The sequence below is a fragment of the Cervus elaphus genome, chromosome 15 (assembly GCF_910594005.1).
Source record: "Cervus elaphus chromosome 15, mCerEla1.1, whole genome shotgun sequence".
NCBI classification, from domain to species: domain Eukaryota; kingdom Metazoa; phylum Chordata; class Mammalia; order Artiodactyla; family Cervidae; genus Cervus; species Cervus elaphus.
In genome coordinates, this window is record NC_057829.1 from 36,500,366 (window position 1) to 36,514,903 (window position 14,538).

The following is a 14,538-nucleotide window of genomic DNA, read 5'->3' on the forward strand; positions in this document are numbered from 1 at the left end:
TCCTTCCAATGAACACCCAGGACTGATCTCCTTCAGGATGGACTGGTTGGATCTCCTTGCAGTTCAAGGGACTCTCAAGAGTCTTCTCCAACACCACAGTTCAAAAGCATCAGTTCTTCTGTGCTCAGTAGTAATAAGGCTAGAACATTTGTTTTTATAGAGATAGGAGGAGAGACACATGTATACACCATGGAAGAAAGAGTATGACCAGAATAAAAGTTAATTCTGAGGATATTAGTGCTCTGAATACAGAACAGATTGGGCCCTATCATGGAACAAATGGTATTAGGACTAGAAGAATTTTTATCGTCTCACACTTGGTAGAAGTGACCTACAAAATTACTAAGTGTCCAGGGGACATAGTGGTTGTACAGGTGTGTGTGTGTCTGTGTGTGTGCATACATGCAGAAAAAGAATGAGACAGGAAGGACAGAGCTATTACCAGAAAGTAGAGGACACAAATAGTGAAATGTATAAAAGATGCTTCTATCATATATGTTTTTTCTGTCGTTCAATTTCTCTCTTAGTTTGGTTGTTTAGTTATTGGTCTTAAAATATATTTCCATTACCCTGACCTGAGAGAGAAAGTACTCTTTTATCATGTATTCATCTAAAAATCATGATATTATTTTCATATATTTTCAGAGTATCAAAACATTACAGTTCATATACTTAATATTTTATACCAGAGTTTAACCACAGTTAATATGAACTAATTTTTAGAAATATTCACAGTGATGAACCACAGAGACTGAAGTCCCAAAGACTAATTCACATTAAATGCACATACTGCATACCTTGGGATTCAAGGTGTAGGTTTATATTTTTACCATTTTTAATTAGAGTGAAGTAACATCAACAAATATTTATCCAGGATTTAAGAGTTAAACAGGCACATTTAATTTTGTCATTATTTCCCAGGTAATCAAAGCAGATTAGACTTAATGACAAAGATTGATTAAGTACTACTTATAATTTCTAAAAATTAAAATTAAACAAAGATCATTTCTCTTTAACTGAGAAATAAGGATGAAGAGTGAGAAAAATCTCTATGAAGGTTATACAGGGGAGGGACCAGGTATGTGTGTGTGAGCAAGTCAGGCTCACAATTGTGCTTTTAACCCTAGAATGCACATGTTTTCAGAACAATTTCAGTCAATTTCAAAGGCAAATGAACACAGAACACAAGCTATCATTTAAATGCAAAAAAGATTTCATTAGAATTTTTATCTCCCCTTTTGGTGATGTGACAACACGTCAGTGATACGGATTAAAGGAAATGAAAATTCCACCACAGAAGCCAGCCAAAAAGCCTCTTTGCTTTGGAGTGTACTCATTTGGGTTACAATTTCTATTATGCTTCTGTTTTAACATTACATTTGAGTTTCATCTTATTAAGTTCATTTACATTAGTATGAAAGTCAGTGCAATAATAGAATAAATTATTTTGAAATTAATGTTAAAATACTAAAGACTCCAAGGCAGCTTTGATGATTAAAGTTGATTATAATGGCTAAATGTTGACAATATAATACATTCTCCAATTATTTCTCTGAATATTGCAACTCACGATCATTTCTTTAACTTCTTGTGGGTTATTCTTTGTGTTCAAAACAGCATCTCTGAATATACATAACCACAATCTTGGGGCAGGCAAAGCAGAAATCTACCAAGATCAATAAAAAATAATGTGGATATCCAACTCAAAAATAAATGCTTTGTTTTTATTTTTATAAAGATATGTTAAGAGGATAAATGTGTAAATCAGAGAATAGTGTAGCCAAAGAGTATAGAGATATCTGATTCAAAATACTGCCAAATTTAGAAATTTTTATGTGTTATATCCATTTTGGGGGGTTGAAAATGGATGGTAAGAGGACACTTCATTAAATGTTGATGTGTTTTTTCCATAGAAACAATCATTATGCTTTATCAACCATATTTACCTCGTGATGGAGCTAAAAGGCATTACTGTTACTGTTTTAAAAGTAACAAAGGCATTAGATTTAAAAGTAAAAAAGTAAAAGTAACAAAGGCATTTACCTTTAAAAGTAAAAAAGGCATTACATTACCATTACTGTTCAGGAGAAATTGTACCTGAAAATTCAGCACACAACACAGATGAGGAGAGAGACAAGGAGTGAGACCAGTAGAGAGACAAGGAAGGTTTCATGTTCTCATGCCTGGAAAAATTGGGCAAATTAGACACATGGACAGGTATTCCAGGCAAAAGGCAGATGTAGGTGGTCAGAGCTCTGCCAATTTACCAACTTGTAAGAAAACCATTTCCTGCAGCACATAAGGTGACTGTGGGACTGTAACAAGCCATGAAGATGGAGAGATCATCAGGAAAGACAGTCCATGAAGGGCAGGGATATATATTAAAGCCTTTGAATTTGATATGGGACATAATCTCATCCCACTAAAAGATTTGGGCATGAGAGTAACATAAACACGCTGCATTTATAAAGATGGTTCTTTCAGTAGTTTGAGAAATCTTATTGCTGTCTGGTAGAACTATCTGTGATGATATACAGAAATGTTCTGTCTGCACTATTTAATATGGTAAACCATACATGTATTGAGCATTTGAAACGTGGCTAATGCTACCAAGAAACTGAATTTTTCAGTTTATGTAATTTTAATTAATCTAAATTGAACTTTGAATAGCCACATGGGGCTGGAAAAACCACATGGGGCAGTGCAACTCTAGAGGCTAGACTGACTTTATCCGAGGTTATCAAAAGAAAGCAGTTGCAGAAATTTAGGTTTCTTTGTGCTCACTTTTATTTTCTCTAAATATAAGAACTTAAAAGGAGAAATGATTTGTCAAATAATTGCACCCCATTTTACTGTTCTCTTTCTTCTCTGAAAAATCCTCCATACTGAAACCTGTTCTCAGAACTCTCAGGACTAGAAGGGTTGATAACAAGAAACATGTATCTGAATATCATGACCTGGGGTTTGATATTCAATCCAAATATATATTTAATGAAAAATATAATTTAATATATTTAATATTTAGCACTGGCAGGTTAAATCCTTGAAAATTAAACTGATCGATTAATTTAACATGTATTTTTAATTCATTTGAATATTTGCTGAGTACTATTTGTCAAACAGTATGCTAGATGCTGGGGATAAAGTTGTGAGTAAGTCTGAATTCCTAGAAATTCACAATCCAGCAGAGTGGGCGGATTATACACAGAGCTAATCATAATACAGTGAATGACATATGGTGATGGAAATTCAATAAAATGATCACCACACCAGAAACATGGAAGTGCTTAATTCTGCGTGAAGAATTAGGGGTAAAATTAACTCAGGAGCTGACTGATATTGAAATGAGAATTTCAAGGTGAACTAGCAGGTGGGGAAAGATAAAGGATATGAAGGTGGTAGGTGAGTAGGGGTGATTGGAAAAGTGAAAAAACTGCATAGAGTTGAAAGAGCATGATTTAAGTATGAAAACCAATTACTTGTCTTAAAAACTATATATAAACATTTATGCCTGGAAAACAGGATGATGAATAAGGTTGAAGCTAAAAAGCGACACAGTGTGTGAAAGTGACAGACATTGAATGATTTTTCTTTTGAATGCTATAACTCAGATTTAGATTTTTAAGGATCTGGTAGCATGGGGGATTAATAAGTGATGAAGATTAAAATAGGCTGCATAAACCTGAATATGATTGGACAGATTTTTTGAGGCATTTAAAATTTTTAATGTGGAGGTCCATAACTAAGGTCACTAAGGGCTTCCAGTCTTGAAAATCATGTCAAGTCTTCTTTTAATATGATATGTTTTGTTTTTCTGGCTCATCAATTCCTTAACACTCTTCTCTCCAAATAATTTAAAACTCCACAACACTCTACAAGCGAGAGATCAACCTGAGACCCAGTAGATGAGCAGTAAGGGATACAGAGAAAATAGGGGTGACTGCTGCGTTTGTGGCTGGAGACAGTAGAAGCTGATACTACTAATGAAAATGGGGGAGATGTAGGAATAGTTGAGATTTTGGATTCAGATAATGGATTCAGAGCCATTCCTGCTTCCAGCCACTTTTTATCTTTTCAATAAGTGACAGTAAGGATTACTCACCCTCTTACCAAGCACCCTAATGCCCTAGTGAGTTTAGTCTTTGTGAGATGATTACTATTACTATACATCCATCTGACTGGAAATCACTATCTTTCCTATCTTCAAGCACCTTCTAGCTGCATGGAGGAAATTACCTGGACACACAGTAGTTTATTTGTGTGGAAAATACTTTAGCATACCTGACAGAGAAGTCTGGCTTAATGGTTTTCTTTCCAAGTCACTTTGCTCCAGGAAAGTATGTGTAAATCAGTTACTAGCCCATGAGTTTTTTAGAAATGGAAAATGCACTAAGGATGGAATTTTTCACAGAGAAAGAAAGAGGCAAATGCATATTGAGCTGGAATCAGATGCTTTGAGTAGCTCTACCTTTTCCTTTACCTAAACACATTTCTAGCAGTTTCCAACTGGCTTACTTCACTCAAATGAATTTAGAAATGACCGATATTTCACAATCGATAACTGATCTCCAGAGAATTCTGCCAGGTTTCTTTTCCTCTGCCAACATACATAGTTCACATGTCATGACTCCCCATGGCTCCTTTGTCCCATTTGAATTTCATAACTAGTTATTGATTATTCTTCTTGGCATTGATGTATAGCCTGATAAGCATACAGTGAATGCTTATTCACGGGCATCAAATACAGCCAGTCCTAATCCCAGGACTGTGCTTACAAAGTCTACTGACTCCCAAACAGAACAGGAGAGCAAACTGTGACATTTCAGCTCATTTTTAACTTCCAAAAGTTTATATTTCCTAAAATTGTATTTCTGATGAAATAACATCATAAATTCTACCCTGGATATGAGGCTTGGGCTACAACATACACACACTGCAAATGCATTCAGTGCTCTGGGGCATGTTTGGAAATATTGACTGCATTTAAAAACTAAAGCAAAAGAAAAAGATGGCTCCTAAAGCCCAAAGCCACAATATTGTTAACTTTTGAAGGAAAATAAAGAAAAATAAAGCTATTTAATGCACCCTAAAATTCCATGTAACAGTACAGGCTAATGGAGGTCAAAAGAGCAGGAGAAAGCCCTAAGGTGTTCACTGAGACTTAAGGGGATACTGACAGGGCATCGCCCCAGTGATCTCACATAACTATGACCAGATCAGTTGCCCTGGAGGTCTGTGGTTTCTTAAAATTTCCTCTGTGGCATCTCCTCTCCTAGACTCTCCATCTCCTAGCCTGGGATTATTGCTGCTTTTATCAGACATTACCACTTTGAGAACTTCTGAAGATACCATATCACCTGTGGGCTAATAACTGGACTCAGCTGCCATATCACATAGGGCCTAAGAGTACAACAGGGTCCAGTACTCTGGTGTCCCAGAGATACAGGTATGATTGTAGATGTGCCCTGATGAGAAATGGGGAATACCTTTCACCCTTTAAGACATTCACTTTTCTGTGGATGTCTTTGGTCTCCGTATCTCAGGAGCTTTTGTTGTTGTTTTTAGTGAAACAGCTCTCTTCATCTAATATTCAGTCTACCTTTCTTCGCAGTGATCTACAGTGAGTCCAACAGGGACCTGCCTGAAGACAACTCCTAGTAGGAGATAGCAAGTTCTACCCATCCCCGCTTGTGCAAACCAGAGTTTCTTATGAGATTATGTCCTGGCTTCGCCTTGGATGAGGAATGTGACTTTGACCAGCTATGGTGGACATATCTGACATATGTCACCAGGCAGAAGAGTTATGACATCCAGCAGTGAACAGCCTAACTTCAAACAAGACCCTAATTACTCAGGAAAAGGCAGTGAAGCTGGTGAATGAATCATCTGACCACACTCAAGGGCAGATTTCAACATAAAATACCACCTTTTCAAACTGATTATGAGCTTTAGAAATTAGGACTAAAATGTCATTGAGAAGATCTTATGTAATCTTTTTAAGTAGCATATATCTAAAGCAGTGAAAATATGATCAAGGTTATTGGATTTCGGTTGATCAAAGTAATTTTAATCCCAGATGCACTGAGATAAGTTTACTATCAAAATTAATCAGATGATTAAAGAAGATTCTGAAAACACTCTCTAAGTGGTCATAATACTTTTACTTTACAATAGTACCTCTCTAGCTAGAATAGAGCAGTGGGAAAACAGGAGCTGGGGTAGTGTTGAGCTAGTCCTCAAAATTAAATTCTGGTTTTGACATTTGCTGACTATATATAAGTTTTCAAACTTAGGCTCAAATTCCACTATTAACAAATGGGGGGGTGTAATTCTTACCTTGTATGGTTTTTGTTAGCAGGAATAATAAAAAATACAAAATGTCTTGCTTTACATTCAAATAGATAGTAGTTGCTCAATAAATACTTAAAAATATACTATACTTAAAAATCAATACATAACATGTCATTCTTGATCTAGATGCCAAATCTTCATTTGTTTCTCTTTCCTTAATCTTCTCTCTTATGAAGTAGGCTAGTCAGTCAGGGCATGGATAACTACAGGGAATGAGAGAGTAAGAAGTAGAATTAGACTCTCTTGTTGAAGAGAGAACATGGAGTGGGTAGAGAAAACAGAAGGGTGGGTACCTTCAATGTGAACACAATATCCAAAATGGTCATCATCCATAAATCATAATTCAGGTAAGCCCTTAGTATCACGGGCCCAGACAAAGTGACCAATTGGCAGCCATCACTGTTAGCTGGTATTGGAATCCAAGACACAAACCTGGTTTCAAGCTCTGAGCAGAGAGAAGATGAAGCACTAGGCAAAAATTAGAGGCCCAGATCCTTCCCTTGGTAATAAACAGACTACCAAGCCAAGAGATAAGACAGAGAAAAAGTCAAAGTCCAGTACTTGAAAACAGATGCACAAATGTGATCTTGATTGAGCTGCAGATGCATGAGGTGGAACCATCTGATTGCTTCCTGTAAGATATGAGGGAGCAAGTTGGTAGCACCTACTGTCCTGGGGGGGTGACCTCTGGACAAATATAAGGTATCAGACCATGTCGTATGGTCTAGCATATTAGGAAACCCAGGAAAGAACTGCTGAATTGAGTATATGAAACCACAATCAAATATAGCAAATCTGAAGGAAAAGACAAGGACTGAAGGATAGAATGGGTGACTTTTGCAATCACTAAGTCAATGAAAGGGGAGCACAGTGAAGTTAAGGAGCAGGACAGAGGAGATGCTTTCATTCTTAGAGGGATGTCTCTTTTATAGGGAAATGAAACTCCAGCTTAATAAGGGAGGACAGCTGATTAAAGGAACCATATGTGACTGGAGATGAGCTGCTTGATGCTAAGACAGTTCCTAAGGACAGTGTAGTTTTAGGCAAAGGAGAAAGGAGGGCATAGATATGGAGAGGGGTCTGATGTGATCAAAAAGCAGCAGAGCCTGTTGTTATTCCTTAGGTGCCTAACCAACTGTTACTATCTTTAACTTCCCAGTCCCAAGGTCAGGGCATCACACAGAGAACTAGACATGGGATATGAGATTCCATCCTTCACTAAAGTGACACCCAGAGCAGTAACTACACTGTCTGAGGCATAATCGGTCCATCTAACAAACAAAAAAGTTCTCCCTACTTCACATGATTGTGTAAATGAGATCAGCATCTCTGAACCACATGGTAAATGTTAAGTCACTATGTAATGTTACTATGTGAGTTGTTTTGTAGAAGGTAATTTTCTGAGCAGTTGGACACTTAGAGCCCCAGGTCCAGATAAAATACCGGAAGGTGACATTGGGAATGCCTCCATTGTGAGTACCCAGTCCGTTCCTCAGATGAGAAATTGCTCCGAGTCTGGCAGGTGTCACATAAGAGGGAGGACGATCTGGCAGCCTCTAAGGCATCCCTCACTTCCCCACCAACCACTGTCGTGTAGGCACTCATGTCATCACACCATCTCCAAGTACAAGGAGCAGAGACCCTCTCCCTGTGTACCTTCCAGCTACCAAGGCCCACACAAGTGGTGGGAGCTGAAAAAGGAGACAAATCAAGGTGAACTCACAGATGTGAAAAGCAGCAAACTGAAATATCAATCATGTTTCCCTAGCACTATGAGAAGCACAGTTCATTTGTTACACCTCAGATTACTTTAAACCAGATGCTCTGTAGGAATGCCATAGAGCAAAACTGCACAGAAGAGTCTAAATGTGACAGTCTGCATCACAAAATAAAATAATCTGGTGCTCCCAAGGACAATGAGTCAGAAACAGTTTACAGGGGAAAAAAAAAAAAAAACCAGAAAAGGAAAGGTTTTCCTTCATTTGATGTTTTAAGAAAGTTTTTAGTCCAGAGCGTCTCAAACTTGAGTGTGCCTCTAGACTACTTGGGACCTTATCCAAATGTAGATTCCACAGGTCTGGGAGGTGTGGGTGGGGGAGATGCTGCATTTTAACAAGCTCCCAGGTGAGGCTGGTAGTAGGAAGGTACTAGACAATCAAGATTGAGGATTTTAAAGTAGCTCTTATGACTTCTACATACAGATGAGAGAAAACTGATAGGAAGGGAAAGAAGATACCATCTTATAAAATGAGTCACTAATATCAAAACATGCTTGAAAAACACTTGATGTTTGATGTTCTCTTATGATACTTACTCTCCTTTGAAAGTGTTCACAATTCATTTGTGAAGTCAAGATACATACACACACACATAGACACATAAGCATATGAAGTCAGAACCACTGTGTACCCAGGGTGAAAATCAGTATAATGCACTGAGCTAAGTTTTCCCTCAGAATTCTTATCTGCTAAAGAAACAATAGAATTATTCACTTTATGACAACTCTGAAGCTTCTATGTGAATGGCTGTCACAAATAATAGCCCTCAATAAATGGTTGCTGTTGTCAATAATGGTAGTAACATTATCAGTAGACTTTGAGTTTCTCAATTCTCCTCAATATTTTTAATCTTATTATGAAAGTGAAAGTGAAGTCGCTCAATTGTGTCCAACTCTTTGGGACCCCATGGACTGTAGCCTACCAGGCTCCATGGGATTTTCCAGGCATGAATACTAGAGTGGGTTGCCATTTCCTTCTCCAGGGGATCTTCCCAACCCAAGCATCAAACCTGGGTCTACCTCATTGTAGGCAGACGCTTTACAGTCGGAGCTACTAGCTTTCTGATTAAAAGTCAATAATTTTCTTTTAATTTGGGGGGAAATATAGAAAAATATATAAAATGTTTGAATTCATGCTTAATCCAATTATGAAAAGATGTATATTTTTAATACTCCCATTTGTGAAAATCCATGCAGTATCCATGTCAGATGATATTATAAATATAATATAGTATAAATTTGTGGTTTTAAAATTAAAGTTATAGTGTATATTTTGTATCTTAACATAATCACAAAATATAGCAAAAATTTCCTATATTATAAAATATGAATTTTTATAATCAATTTTAAATGTTCCTTTCAGTGCAATACTATAATTTATTAAAGTACTCAGTTATTACTTTTATCAGATGTTTAAGATGTTTTCTAATTTTAATATTAAAATTACATTATAATGACTGTTCTTGTAAACATTATTTGTGCACACTTTGGTTATATTATGAATTCAGAAAAAAATATTGCTGAACTAAAGGGTATGTGCATTTTTAAAGGTTTTGATACATATTTTCAAATTAGTCTGCAAAATAATTTACCCATGTCAACTCCCACAGGCAATAGGGCAGCAAGGGGGAAGCATGGGTATGAGGTGCTGGGGTGAGTAGGAGAAGAGGGGTTTTAGAGAGGGAGGTCTGTAAAGAATGGCAATGGCTTTGACTTCCACCATGAGCAAAATGGGCAGCATAGAAAGTTTGTAAGGAGTAATCTAAGTCTTTAATAAATCTTAGTATATGTGCTGCCGAAGCGAGCACTCTAAGTCTTTAATAAATCAAGAACCAAAGTTTGAAGACCATGAAAGAGAGCATTATAGTAATTCCAATGAGAGAAGGCCAGGGCTGCAGGATGGAGATGGTGGATAGACTTGGGATTCTGGATTTAATCAAAGGCAATGACATCAGGATTTGCTGAATATGAAGGGGAAAATGGGTAATGATGAGTTCAAGTTTTTTAGTATGAGAAAATGGGAGATGTGTCACTTCCTGAGTAGGAGAAACCTGTGGGTGGACCAAATGGGCTGGGAAAGAAACTCAGCCACTCAGTTTGGTCAAGTCTGATTTGAGATGTCTTTGAGATACTAAGTGGGCAGTTAAATTGGTAAGACAGAGACTCTGTAGTTATTAGCCTAAATTGCGCCTCAATTTCTTTTTGAGTTATGGCTATTATTTATCCTAAAGTGCCACTTTTCTATAAAATAACTCATTTCTTTTTATTAACATAAATTTATACACAGAATTATCTTTTTATCTTTCATATACATTGTTAGATGTTCATATAATTGTGTAGGTTTTTTCCTTCTTTTTTCTTGACAAAGCTAGTTCACAATTAGCTGTGTTCTTATCTGTCTTCTTAAGTAGATGTAGATGTTTCTAATTTTTATCATTTCTATTTACAAATTCCTTAATCTTCTCTCTATATTTACTGATGTCTCTGATCTGTTTCTTCATGTTCTCTTATTCTTCTACCAACTATTTACACTGAAGGTTTAATATATTTTAATGCTTTTTGCTTACCAGTAACATTTCTAAGGTTGTGGTTTGTGTGTTTGGTAAGAATACACGCATTTTTATGCACATGGTTCATATTTTTGTATTTTGTAGTTTCTTTTTAATATATTCTTATCTGATTTATCCTTTGACCAAGCACTTAATTAAAATATTGTATGTTGTTCTTTTTTTTTCTTTTTTTTACAGCAAACATTTGTTTTTATTTTAAAAAATCCCTTTTGGTAAGAGCTTCCCTAAGCCACCACAGAGACTGGGCAGCCGCCAAGGGTCCCACAGTTTTCACCTTATCTTCTGCCTTCTTTTGGTAGGGGATGGTGGGGAATGGGTGTGGTGTCAGGCAGTCTCAGAGGCGCCCCATCCTGAACCCCTGAGAGAGTTCACATCACTAGCAACATGCCCTATGGCACCTTGCCGGGGGAGGTGGGGGGATCACCACAGAGCCCCTAGGCTCAGGCTGTTGCCTTAGGCAATCCCCTTTGTATAGCTTCAGGTGGACCCAAAGAGGCTTTCATAGCCTCCCAGGCCTGGTCCTTTGCTTTGGTTGAGAGCAGGGCAAGATCCAGGAGAACATGGCCAAGGGCTAAGGGAGAAGAGATTGCATTTGAGATACCCTTTGGAGTCTGGAAAACACCTGGACATCTTGGGAAGGAAGGGCTGTGGAAGACCCCATTCACTTTTTCTTGACTTCAGGGGTGTCATATTTCCTCTTGCTGGAGTTCCACAACTGCAGGGGTATGCCAAAGGGAGAGAGAGTCAGGACCCCAAAGGTCATCCAGTTCAGGAAATGGAGGGAGAATCCCCTATCAAACTCCCACTGAGCCAGGGATCTTTCCTGTCCAGTTGCACTGGTAAAGCCCATCACAACAGACCCATTCTCCTGAGCCAAGTAAGTAATAGTTGCTGAGGTGAAGGGAAATAACCAGCCTTGAGATGGTGCAGGGCCACCATGTGGGAGACGCTGCTAGCAGGTACAGTCTGATCCCATTTGACACTGAGCATCCCAGAGACAATGTCAAAGAAATCTTCTAGAGGGAAAAATTCATCAGATAATTCCACATCTAATACATACAGCACTTGAGCCAACATTGTAGACATTGTACTGTGAGGTCAGGTCTCACCCTTCCATGGCACATCGGTGTTCAGCAGTGATTTAGAGGCCAAAAGCTTGGCTCCTTCCCCTACCTGAGTGACAGTAAATAGATCCAAAACCACCAACACCAGCAGCCTCATCATGGGCACCCCCCAAGCCTTTTGGGTGTCAGCAAAATCAGAATCATATGCTGTTCTTTACAAATTTCTAAATTGTATGATTTTTAGGTTATGGTTGGTTATTAATTTCCATTTCTTCCAGGCTATAAAAACTGTGCATTTTGCAATGCTGAATTTTATACTTTTTGGGTGTATTCTTGAGAATAAGACACGTTAACTGATATGAAACTAGACACAGTACAATCCATGATATTGAGCTCGTTACTTTTACTTTGAAATTAAAGGGAGCTTCCTTTCCTGCTGCAAATGATCATCCTTCTAAATCTACCCTGTGTAACCCTTCTATTATTGATGATGTCAGAGACCATATCACTCTGAGCCCTTTTACAGCTTTGGGATATTTCTTCCTCATTGTATTGCCTCAGAAGCATAACCTAGAAAATATTTTCCTGACAACATCAGTACTTAGCAATACTATAAATCTAACACAAATCTAACACCAAAATTATTATTGAATTTTCTTCTTCCTTGGATGGTTTGCTCCCTGCCTTTCTCCTGTGCTTGGAATCTCTGCTAGAACTTCAATTAGATAACGCTCCTGTGTTCCAAAGTTAAAAGTTTCTGTCCTCCAACTCTGGCTCCTCTAGACCTAGGTCTTCTGCTCATGCTGGTAGCATAATGAGGATACACATGAGATAAGCAAACTATTATGTTGTAGAGACAGCACTACTCAGATTCTGGTCAGCTACATTCCTGGGTTTGGTCATTTCAACTGGAAGAGAAAAATAGGGATTGTGTTAATCTCTGTAGAAGTCTCCACTTAGCCTCGAAGCTTTATACATTTTAGGAATGAGATACAGGAACTGAAAAGAGATAATTCCAGGATATTGTGGAAGAGGACAAAATGTGGGGAGAAATAAATGGGGAATACCAAGGTCTCTGTCTGAAACAAAAATCAGATTAAACTGGAAATAATAAGGCCTCATGGCCTCATGGATTTCCCTGGTGGCTCAGATGATAAAGAATCCACTGCAATGCAAGAGAGGCAGGAGACATGGGTTTGATCCCTGGGTCAGGAAGATCAACTGGAAAAGGAAACAGCAACCCACTCCAGTAGTCCTGCCTGAAGTATTCCATGCACAGAGGAGCCTGATGGGCTACAGTCCATAGGGTTCCAAAGAGCTGGACACGACTGAGTGACCGACACATTCTCTTGCATGGAATGAAGGTATTTTAATGTTCTATGTCATTCACTATTATTTCTTTTTTTCTACAGTCATTTATTGTGTTTTCTATATGCCAGACATGCGGTCTGAGACTCGCAGCAATTAAAAAAATAATAAAATTTAAAATTTTTATTCAATAAGATAATCTGTGCATAGTAAGCACACAAATGGTTACTGTCATCAGAACTATTATGTTTTGGGCTCTGGATATTTGTAGAAGGAGAAATTATTTTCAACCTAAGGGTAAAATCAAAAGGTGGAAGTAAGGGATCAGGGAAGTTTTTTTGGAAGAGATGTACTTCTAAAGAAGGGAACACCTTGTCTCTACTTCACATCTAGTTCATTTGTGTGCTGTATAGAACTATCCCTGCCATCTCTTTCCTGGTGTTTGATCAGACTCTGGCTTAGTGAGTATTAATCAAACTCATTGCTTTGCTATTTTTTATGTCACTTAGGTGGAGTATCTTTTTATTTGACCTAATCTGTTGGTAACTTATTCCTTGAAATGAACAGTGAGTGAATAAGACCCCAATCAACAATCAACAATAAAGACTATTCCTGCCCTGCATTTTAACTAGACACATTTTAATGAAGGGGAATTAAGAAGATTCAGGTGGCATTTTAAAATGAAATGAAAACCAAATCAGATACAGATGACACCAGGCATAAACGTCTTGCATCATGGTCTTTTATAGGCAGTTAGTAACTAGCTGAAGGAGACCGAAGGCATCACACAGCATATGGCGAGATAAATATGGCTTACTTTTAAAACTGCATTTGTGTCACACAATTAAACATTAAAACTCTGTATTCCTAAAGATTCTGCTGCAGAACTTTAAATTTTTGCAAGTTTCATTGTAACCACTCTGGAGACTGTTGAAGACACGAAATCTATCATTAGAAGCAGAATATCTAAGTCACATGATTCCAGAAAACTATTTTTAAAAAGGTGCGAATAAAACTTGCAATCCAATCCAAGGAGCAGCTCAAATAATAACCAATATTCACTCCCAGCTATACCATCCCAGTGAACAGAAGGTATAGATGATTGTGCCTCCCTAGAGCCCAGCAAGGGAAGAAGAGCTCTGAGAACAGACTTGTCCCAAGAGGGACCAAGTGGAGCTGAATTACTGCAAGTCCAAGCCTTGTCTTCAGAGCATAACAGTTTCAGCAAAACTGAGGTTAAGGAGGTGTGTTCCAATATCATTTTGCCACTGCAGCAAAACCAAGACTGACTTAGTTAGTGCATTGAATATAGCTTCTGATAGGTATCAAAACTAAGGCCCACCTGGGAAAATGGGTTTTGGTTTCTAAACCCCACTTTTACTGAATTTGGAAAGAAAAAATAATATTTTTTTCTTAAAAGTTTGAAAAAGTATTTCTAAATTATTTTAATCTAAAAAACATTTTTATT

The 14,538-nt window shown here is 37.7% G+C and overlaps 1 pseudogene; it reads right to left on the bottom strand.

Moving 5' to 3' along the window:
- Positions 1-11,359: 11,359 nt before the first annotated feature.
- Positions 11,360-11,919, bottom strand: LOC122708520 (annotated as a pseudogene).
- Positions 11,920-14,538: the final 2,619 nt, after the last annotated feature.